Source organism: Salmo salar, chromosome ssa19 (assembly GCF_905237065.1).
Source record: "Salmo salar chromosome ssa19, Ssal_v3.1, whole genome shotgun sequence".
Taxonomy (NCBI): domain Eukaryota; kingdom Metazoa; phylum Chordata; class Actinopteri; order Salmoniformes; family Salmonidae; genus Salmo; species Salmo salar.
In genome coordinates, this window is record NC_059460.1 from 10,919,467 (window position 1) to 10,929,703 (window position 10,237).

Below are 10,237 nucleotides of genomic sequence, written 5' to 3' on the forward strand. Positions count from 1 at the left end.
CTGTGGATGTATTTCAAGGCTTACCTTCAAACTCAGTGCCGCTTTGCTTGACATCATGGGCAAATCAAAAGAAATCAGCCAAGACCTCAGAAAAGAAATTGTAGACCTCCACAAGTCTGATTCATCCTTGGGAGCAATTTCCAAACGACTGAAGGTAACACGTTCATCTCTACAAACAATAGTACGCAAGTATAAACACCATGGAACCATGCAGCCATCATACCGCTCAGGAAGGAGACGCGTTCTGTCTCCTAGAGATGAACATACTTTGGTGCGAAAAGTGCAAATCAATCCCAGAACAACAGCATAGGACCTTGTGAAGATGCTGGAGGAAACAGGTACGAAAGTATCTATATCCACACTAAAATGAGTCCTATATAAACATAACCTGAAAAGCCGCTCAGCAAGGGAGAACCCACTGCTCCAAAACCGCCATAAAAAAGCCAGACTACAGCACATGGGGACAAAGATCGTACTTTTTGGAGAAACGTCTGGTCTGATGATACAAAAATTGAACTGTTTGGCCATAATGACCATCCATTATGTTTGGAGGAAAAAGGGGGAGGCTTGCAAGCCGAAGAACACCATCCCAACCGTGAAGCATGGTGGTGGCAGCATCTTGTTGTGGGGGTGCTTTGCTGCAGGAGGGACTGGTGCACTTTACAAAATAGATGGCATCATGATAGAGGAAAATTATGTGGATATATTGAAGCAACATCTGAAGACATCAGTCAGGAAGTTAAAGCTTGGTCGCAAATGGGTCTTCCAAATGGACAATGACCCCAAGCATACTTCCAAAGTTGTAGCAAAATGGCTTAAGGACAACAAAGTCAAGGTATTGGAGTGGCCATCACAAAGGCCTGACTTCAATCCCATATAACATTTTTGGGCAGAACTGAAAAAGCATGTGCGAGCCAGGATGCCTACAAACCTGATTCAGTTACACCAGCTCTGTCAGGAAGAATGGGCCAACATTCACCCAACTTATTGTGGGATGCTTGTGGAAGGATACACAAAACGTTTGACACAAGTTAAACAATTTAAAGGCAATGCTACGAAATACTAATTGTGTGTATGTAAACTTCTGACCCACTGGGAATGTGATGAAAGAAATAAAAGCTGAAATAAATAATTATCCCTACCATTATTCAGACATTTCACATTCTTAAAATAAAGTGGTGATCCTAACTGACCTAAAACAGGGAATTTTTACTGGGATTAAATGTCAGGAATTGTGAAAAACTGAGTTTAAATGCATTCTGCTAAGGTGTATGTAAACTTCCGACTTCAACTGTATATACATTGACACACATCACAATTGCTGCTACCAATCTCTTATTATACTGCTCAATTTATACACTTGCCCCCTTCCCCTATAACATGTAAATATTGGACTATAAATTGTGCCTTCCTGTATTTAAAAAAAAAGTTTTGCTTTGTCATTATGGGGTATTGTGTGAAAAAACAATTGAATACATTTTAGAATAAAGCTGTAATTTAACAAAATGTGGAAAAAGTCAAGGGGTCTGAATACTTTCTGAATGCACTGTATTTGTGTACGATCACGTGTCTATTATGCATGGGAATACTTGGGAACAAATTTCCTGAATTAATATCACTTGGAGTTGACAGAGAACAGATATCAGAGCATCTGATGCAGGATCAAAAACAAATCACCTCCTCTGATCAGATGCTCTGTAGGAGAGGAGAGAAAAAGGTTTGTTTAGTGCAGGGGTGGGCAACTACAGTCCTTGAGGGCCTGATTGGTGTCACACTTTTTCTCCATCCCTAGCAAACACAGCTGATTAATCAAACTGCATTCTAAACTGAAGGTCCTGATTAGTTGATTATTGGAGTCAGGTCTGTTAGCTGGGGCTGGGGAAAAACTGTTACACCAATCAGGCCCTCGAGGACTGGAATTGCCTACCCCAACCTAGTCTGTATGTGCTTAGCATAACTCTGCCCTCAACAGACACATCAATCGTGGATTAAGAGCTACCCATCTAATAGAACACAGAGGGGTTTCTTTAATGGAAGCCACACTAATGTTATCCAGGTAGTGCGGTATACCTCAAGGCTGTTGTCTTGGTCCTCTACTGTTCTCAATGTTTTACTAATGACCTACCACTAGCCTTGAATAAAACCTGTGTGTCTATGTATTCTCAACATTACATACATTAGCTACCACAGCATGTGAAATAACTGCAACCCTTAACAAAGAACTGCAGTCAGTTTTAGAATGGGTGGCTAGTAATAAGCTAGTCCTAAATATATAAATATGAAAATCATTGTATTTGGAACTAATCATTTCCTAAACTCTAAACCTCATCTAAATCGAGTAATGGATAATGTGGTGATTGAGCAATTTGAGAAAACTAAACTGCTGGGTGTCACCCTAGATTGTAAGCTGACATGGTCAATACATATTGATTCAACGGTTGCTAAAATGGGGAGAGGTCTGTCCGTGATAAAGCTCTGCTTTCTTGACATCACAATCGAACAAACAAGTCCTACATGCCCTAGTTTTATCATACCTGGACTACTGCCCTGTTATATGGACAAGTGCTACAAAGAAGAACATAGGCAAATTACAGTTGACCCATAACAGAGCAGCACGTCTGGCATAATGTACACAGAGGGATAATATCAACAGCATTGACGTGTTAAAAGTACCGAAATGTCTGTTCAATAGGTTAACACACAGCTCAGACTCTTGTCCATACCCCACATACTCAGGTAAATCAAGCCAGCAGTAAAATCAGATTTAAAAAACACCTCACAGCACTGTGAAGACACACGCAAACACACATCAGCTACCTTTAAGGAATTTTATTTTTGTTACCTTTATTTAACAAGGCAAGTCAGTTAAGAACAAATTCTTATTTACAATGATGGCCTACACCGGCCAAACCAATTGTGCACCGCCCACGGGACTCCCAATCACAGCCAGTTGGGATACATCCTGGATTCGAACCAGGTGTTTGTAGTTACACCTCTAGCACTGAAATGTAATGCCTTAGACCGCTGCGCCACTCAGGAGCCCAATGATATGAGAACAGTGAGGCTGGGATAATTGCAGAGTCAGAGATGACACGACTAACGAAGCGATTCCCTAATTAACCAGTGGTGTCACTGCTGCCTCTTAGCTGGCCCTCTGGCCCACTCCAGCCTCTAACAAGTAACAACACATACCCAGGGTGTTGCGTTTAAGGTGTGTGTGTGTGTTGGGCGTGCATGCTTGTGCTCGTGCACATACCCTTTTCACACTATTGGGTGTGAATAGTAATCATAGTCTAGGCCTACATCAAATAAGTGCGTAACAATGCCTATGCTTGGTGAGCCAGCCACACATATAGTGTACAGTACATAACAATAACTCATTTGTAAGGTTGTAATGCCATCATTTTCACCTTAAGCATGCTCTTTGTAAGAAGAGATATTCAGAGCAATGCCACAATAGCAATGCAGAAAACGTTTTTGTCTTCCACTTGCATGTAGTATGCGTCACTTTTACTTTCCCCGACGTTGTGACCTTTTAGTGAAAGTCCGACCTGTGTTGGATTCACAGTCGTTTGATTTGTTCAAAGTGTACCATTATGATGGGACATTAAATAATTGAGTCGGCCTTCTCTCTCCAGTCTCTCGCTCTCTCGCTCTCTCTCTCTCTCTCTCGGTGTACCGAAAATGTATGTTGAAACTATTCTTCATCTAAATTACCACACTCTGCCTTTCCACTTCAACGATGTGGAAATTGTTCTCCTATTACTTCTCATGAATATCACACATGCACGCACGAACACACACACACACAACTCATCTCACATCATCTCACATCAATGCATCTTGTTACTGATGCTTTTCCCAAATACCAGAACTCTGATTGCTTATCTCAGTGCCCACACCTCAGGCAGACTAATGTGTGTGTGTGTGTGTGTGTGCATCCCTGCGTGTGTGTGCATCCCTGTCTCTTTAGTAAACCTGACAGCGTGTCTGTAAAATGGGTGAATGACAAAATACTACATATACTCAGAGAGAAGGTCAGACTGAATAGCACCTTTAATTCATATTTTAATATTTCATATCATTACCGTAAAACTTAAAACAAACGCAGTCTCAAATAGCCAACTGTCCCTTTTAATAGCCAGACAATGGAACACATTTCAGCAAATAATCGCCTATTTCAAATAAACGGTTACCATGAATTACCATGACCTGTTTATGAGGTTTGATTTGTTACTTGAAATATTTCAGTCATAATAATTAATTCAGACTCTAAAAAATATTGCAATCGGCTGTTAGAAACTATTAGCCATTGGCTGCCAACGAGAACTGCTAGCTAATTGGCAAGCACAAAAACAGTCAACAACTTCATCAACTTGTGCTTTTCTTATTTTCACAATCGGCCTCTTGTTGTGAAAGTAAGAACTGAAAAACGCAGAGTCAAAGAGGAGAATAATGATTCTGTTAAGCGAAGTTTAAATATATACACTACCGTTCAAAAGTTTGGGGTCACTCAGAAATGTCCTTGGTTTTTAAAGAAAAGCAAAATTTTTTGTCTATTAAAATAACATCAAATTGATCAGAAATACAGTGTAGACATTGTTAATGTTGTAAATGACTATTGTAGCTGGAAACGGCAGATTTTTTATGGAATATCTACAAAGGTGTACAGAGGTCCATTATCAGCAACCATCACACGTGTGTTCCAATGGAACGTTGTGTTAGCTAAACCAAGTTTATCATTTTAAAAGGCTAATTGATCATTAGAAAACCCTTTTGCAATTATGTTAGCACAGCTGAAAACTGTAGTTCTGATTAAAGAAGCAATAAAACTGGCCTTCTTTAGACTAGTTGAGTATCTGGAGCATCAGCAATTGTGGGTTCGATTACAGGTTCAAAATGGCCAGAAACAAATAACTTTCTTCTGAAACTTGTCAGTCTATTCTTGTTCTGAGAAATGAAGACTAGTCTATGCGAGAAATTGATCTCGTACAACGCTGTGTACTACTCCCTTCACAGAACAGCGCAAACTGGCTCTAACCAGAATAGAAAGAGGAGTGGGAGGCCCCGGTACACAATTGAGCATGAGGACAAGTACATTAGAGTGTCTAGTTTGAGAAACAGACACCTCCCAAGTCCTCAACCTTGCAGCTTCATTAAATAGTACCCGCAAAACACCAGTCTCAATGTCAACAGTGAAGAGGCGACTCTGAGATGCTGGTCTTCTAGGCAGAGTTCCTCTGTCCAGTGTCTGTGTTCTTTTTCCCATCTTAATCTTTTCTTTTTATTGGCCAGTCTGAGATATGGCTTTCTCTTTGCAACTCTGTTGTTGAGTGTCTGTTACTTGAAATCTGTGAAGCATTTATTTGTTTATTTATTTTTTATTTAACCCCTCCTGTCTCAGCCTCCAGTATTTATGCTGCAGTAGTTTATGTGTCGGGGGGCTAGGGACAGTCTGTTATATCTGGAGTATTTATCCTGTCTTATCCGGTGTCCGGTGTGAATTTAAGTATGCTCTCTCTATTTCTCTCTTTCTTTCTCTCTCTCGGAGGACCTGAGCCCGAGGACTATGCCTCAGGACTACCTGGCATGATGACTCCTTGTTGTCCCCAGTCCACCTGGCCGTGCTGCTGCTCCAGTTTCAACTGTTCCCTGACCTGTTCACTGTGATTACTATTATTTGATCATGCTGGTCATTTATGAACATTTAAACATCTTGGCCATGTTCTGTTATAATCTCCACCCGGCACAGCCAGAAGAGGACTGGCCCCCCCTCATAGCCTGGTTCCTCTCTAGGTTTCTTCCTAGTTTCTGACCTTTCTAGGGAGTTTTTCCTAGCCATAGTGCTTCTACACCTGCATTGCTTGCTGTTTGGGGTTTTAGGCTGGGTTTCTGTCCAGCACTTTGAGATATCAGCTGATGTAAGAAGGGCTTTATAAATACATTTGATTTGATTTGTAGTGTCATACTCAATAATGCCAATGTTGCTTCAACACATTGCAGAGTAAAGGGTCTGAATACTTATGTAAATGTGATATTTCAGTTTTCAGTTATTTGTAAAAATAAAAAAATGCATAAATGTTGAAATACCTCTTTTTGCTTTGTCATTATGGGGTATTGTGTGCAGATTGATGAGGGGAAAAAAATAATCAATTTTTAGAATACAGCTGTAACGTAACAAAATGTGGAAAAAGTCAAGGGGTCTGAATGCACTGTATATAAGGTTTTTTATTTTAATTATTTTTTTATACCCAAAGCCATATCTGAAATTTCTCTTGGGAAAAATGAAGTTATTCAGCTGAATTCCATTAGTTCAGAATCAGAATAGAGGACAGTAGTGGAACATGAAGGATGAAACTCTTATTCTTTGGGGGCGGTAAATCTGGCCCAAAACCACAGTTATTCAGAGCTTATTACGATAAAAAATAGTAATGGCCAATTCTAAGCAATCAAACTCTGTGGTGAACTGTATTATCTGTGGCAAAGCTAAGAACACTTTATCATGATGGATAAAAGAAAATTACATTGTGCTCTACCCAAATGTGTTTGACTAATTTCATCCAGTTAAATTTGATTTCAGGAAAGGTTTCACCGTCCCTCATCCAGACAGTCAAATAGGATTACTGGTGTCAGCGAAAGTGAGGGTTAAGTAAAGAGCTTGAAAAGGTAAAGAAAAATGTAAGAAAATAGTCTGAAAAATGCCCTTCATCATTGCAGTTATCAATAGACAGATGGACAGACAGATAGAAACATGGCATGCTAGCTCCATCCTGGTGGCGCACCTGACTAATTCCATGGATAGAGAACAGAAGACTATAGGTTTGAATCTCACTGATGCCATGTCACAATAAAAAAGAAATGTGTTTGCATGATGAATGCTTAAGTGCTTGGAGTTCAAAAAAGTTAACCCAAAATAAGCTAGCAGTGTTATTAAAAGTCTTATTGAAATATTATGTGAAAGTTTAAAAAAATCTCCAAATAACCTAAAATTTATATTCTCAGAGCGTTTATAAAACCGGGTCTGCAACGGTCATTTCATCACCGGTAGGTCAAGTCTGACCGATTTCGAGTTTAGTTTAGCAGTTATGCTTACCAGGTGTTAACAACAACACTAAGTTATTGAAAATTAGCTAGCTAGATAGCTTGTAGTCTAGCAATTAGCATGTGTCGCGTGAGTTTAAAGTTTTGGAGAAGCTATTTTTCACCATAAAAATGTACCTTTATAAAAAAGATTTGGATGCCTCTATCATCGCATTTGCAGACAAATGTTATGAGTTGATTGGATAATGATAATTTGGGCTATTAATAAGTGCATGGTGATATAGGTTTACAGCTATATTTCAGAGACGTTTCCTTTGCATTTTCATGCAAATCTACTACACACTTTGACTGGAGAAATTAGCAGATTTTTTTTTAATATGATGGTAGCCTAGGCCTACTCTACTGACACTGACAACGTATCAATAAAAATGATCTTGTCTTGAATGCAACCATGAAATCTAGGCGTATGAAAAGGGGGCCCTGGCCATTCAGCGTTTGTCATATTGTCAGAAGTAATGTTTTTGCATTTAACCCTAACGTTTTTCCTAACCTTAACCTAATTCTCCTAACGTGCTGCCTAAATTCTCCTAATCTGCTTCGAAATGTCAAATTTTACGTTCATTTTACAAAAGCCCGACCCCTTCTAGCCATGACCATGAAAAGGGAGATGCAAATTGTACAATATGACGTCCATATATCCAGGAGGACATTATTGTCCCAAAAAACTCCAGTGGGTATCATATATTCATATGTTCAATGTTTATTTGTCACGTGCGCCGAATATAACAGGTGTAGACCTTACAGTGAAATGCTTACTTACAGGCTCTAACCAATAGTGCAAAAAAGGTATAAGGTGAACAATAGGTAAGTAAAGAAATAAAAACAACAGTAAAAAGACAGTGAAAACAGTAGCGAGGCTATATACAGTAGCGAGGCTATAAAAGTAGCAAGGCTACATACAGACACCGGTTAGTCAGGCTGATTGAGGTAGTATGCACATGTAGATATGGTTAAAGTGACTCTGCATATATGATGAACAGAGAGTAGCAGTAGCGTAAAGAGGGGTTGGCGGGTGGTGGGTGGCGGGACACAATACAGATAGCCCGGTTAGCCAATGTGCGGGAGCACTGGTTGGTCGTGCCAATTGAGGTAGTATGTACATATGTACATGAATGTATAGTTAAAGTGACTATGCATATATGATAAACAGAGAGTAGCAGCAGCGTAAAAGAGGGGTTGGGGGGGCACACAATGCAGATAGTTCAGGTAGCCATTTGAGTACCTGTTCAGGAGTCTTATGGCTTCGGGGTAAAAACTGTTGAGAAGCCTTTTTGTCCTAGAGTTGGCACTCCTGTACCGCTTGCCATGCGGTAGTAGAGAGAACAGTCTTTGACTGGGGTGGCTGGGGTCTTTGACAATTTTTAGGGCCTTCCTCTGACACTGCCTGGTATAGAGGTCCTGGATGGCAGGCAGCTTAGCCACAGTGATGTACTGGGCCGTACGCACTACCCTCTGTAGTGCCTTGCGGTCGGAGGCTGAGCAGTTGCCGTACCAGGCAGTGATGCAACCAGTCAGGATGCTCTCGATGTTGCAGCTGTAGAACCTTTTGAGGATCTCCGGACCCATGCCAAATCTTTTTAGTTTCCTGAGGGGGTATAGGCTTTGTCGTGCCCTCTTCACGACTGTCTTGGTGTGTTTGGACCACTCTAGTTGGTTGGTGATTTGGACACAAAGGAACTTGTAGCTCTCAACCTGCTCCACTACAGCCCCGTCGATGAGAATGGGGGCTTGCTCGGTCTCTGACCTCCTCCCTATAGGCTGTCTTGTCGTTGTCGGTGATCAGGCCTACCACTGTTATGTCATCTGCAAACTTAATCATGGTGTTGGAGTCGTGCCTGGCCATGCAGTCGTGGGTGAACAGGGAGTACAGGAGGGGACTGAGCACACACCCCTGAGGGGCTCCAGTGTTGAGGATCAGCGTGGCGGATGTGTTGCTACCTACCCTCACCACCTGGGGGCGGCCCGTCAGGATGTCCAGGACCCAGTTGCAGAGGGAGGTGTTTAGTCCCAGGATCCTTAGCTTAGAGATGAGCTTTGAGGGTACTATGGTGTTCAACTCTGAGCTGTAGTCAATGAATAGCATTCTCACATAAGTGTTCCTTTTGTCCAGGTGGACATATATGATATTCATATGATAACCCAATGATCATTTGTTGAGAACTTTATTCATAAGAGGAGGGAAAATGTATGGATATTACAGCATAGGACAAAGGCCTCAATGGGATAGGAAAACCTGCTGTGTTGACTATTGGTTGTTCAAGCCCAACAATAGATTTATTCTTTATTTGACAATAAAACACCTGAATGAATCAAACACAACCAAACAATTAAGAGCCCTGATGGTATAGGTGACCTGAAGAAGTGATATTCTAACATCAGGTGTGCTTTTAATTTATTTATGTACAACTGTAGGTTCACCAGCGGACATCTATCAAGACATCCATGTCAACTGGATTCGCACTGTGAAGATGAGCAATGCTGCTGCAGAATCTTCTTGAACTGCACTGTTGGTTAAGGGCTTGTAAGTAAGCATTTCACGGTAAGGTCTACACTTGTTCTATTTGGCGCAAGTCACAAAGTTTGATTTAATCAGTTTCTACTTCTACCACTTTGTCATTTTCCAGGTATGAAAGGAGACATCCCTCAATTAAACAAGATGGTTGTTATCTGCTGTGCATTTTGAGTAGAGCACCTTCACCTTGTCATCATGACAAAAGTGCCCCCTTAAACCGTATGAATATATAAAATGTAATTTGAAATGTGTAAAAGTCTATTGTTTATGATATTATAAACATTCTGTACTTTAATAATAGGCTATATTGTTGTATGGATGAAATGAAAAGTATTTTGTCATCTCTGCTTTGCCTAGCCCCATTGAATGAAACGTATTTCTTACAGCCCAATTATTTTCTTTCTTTACAATTTAAACACATTTACCATAGACAATGTAATTGTTCCAGTAGTCTTAGGCAAAACATCTTGATTATCAGTGGCATATCCAAGTGCCACTCAGACCTTGGAGAAAAGTATCTGGCAGTGAACGTGGTAGTGGTAGTTGTGTGTATGTTTTAAGATCCCATCTCCTGCTTCCAGACATTTTCACCACCTAGATTACAAGGGTTGTATTTGCACCAAA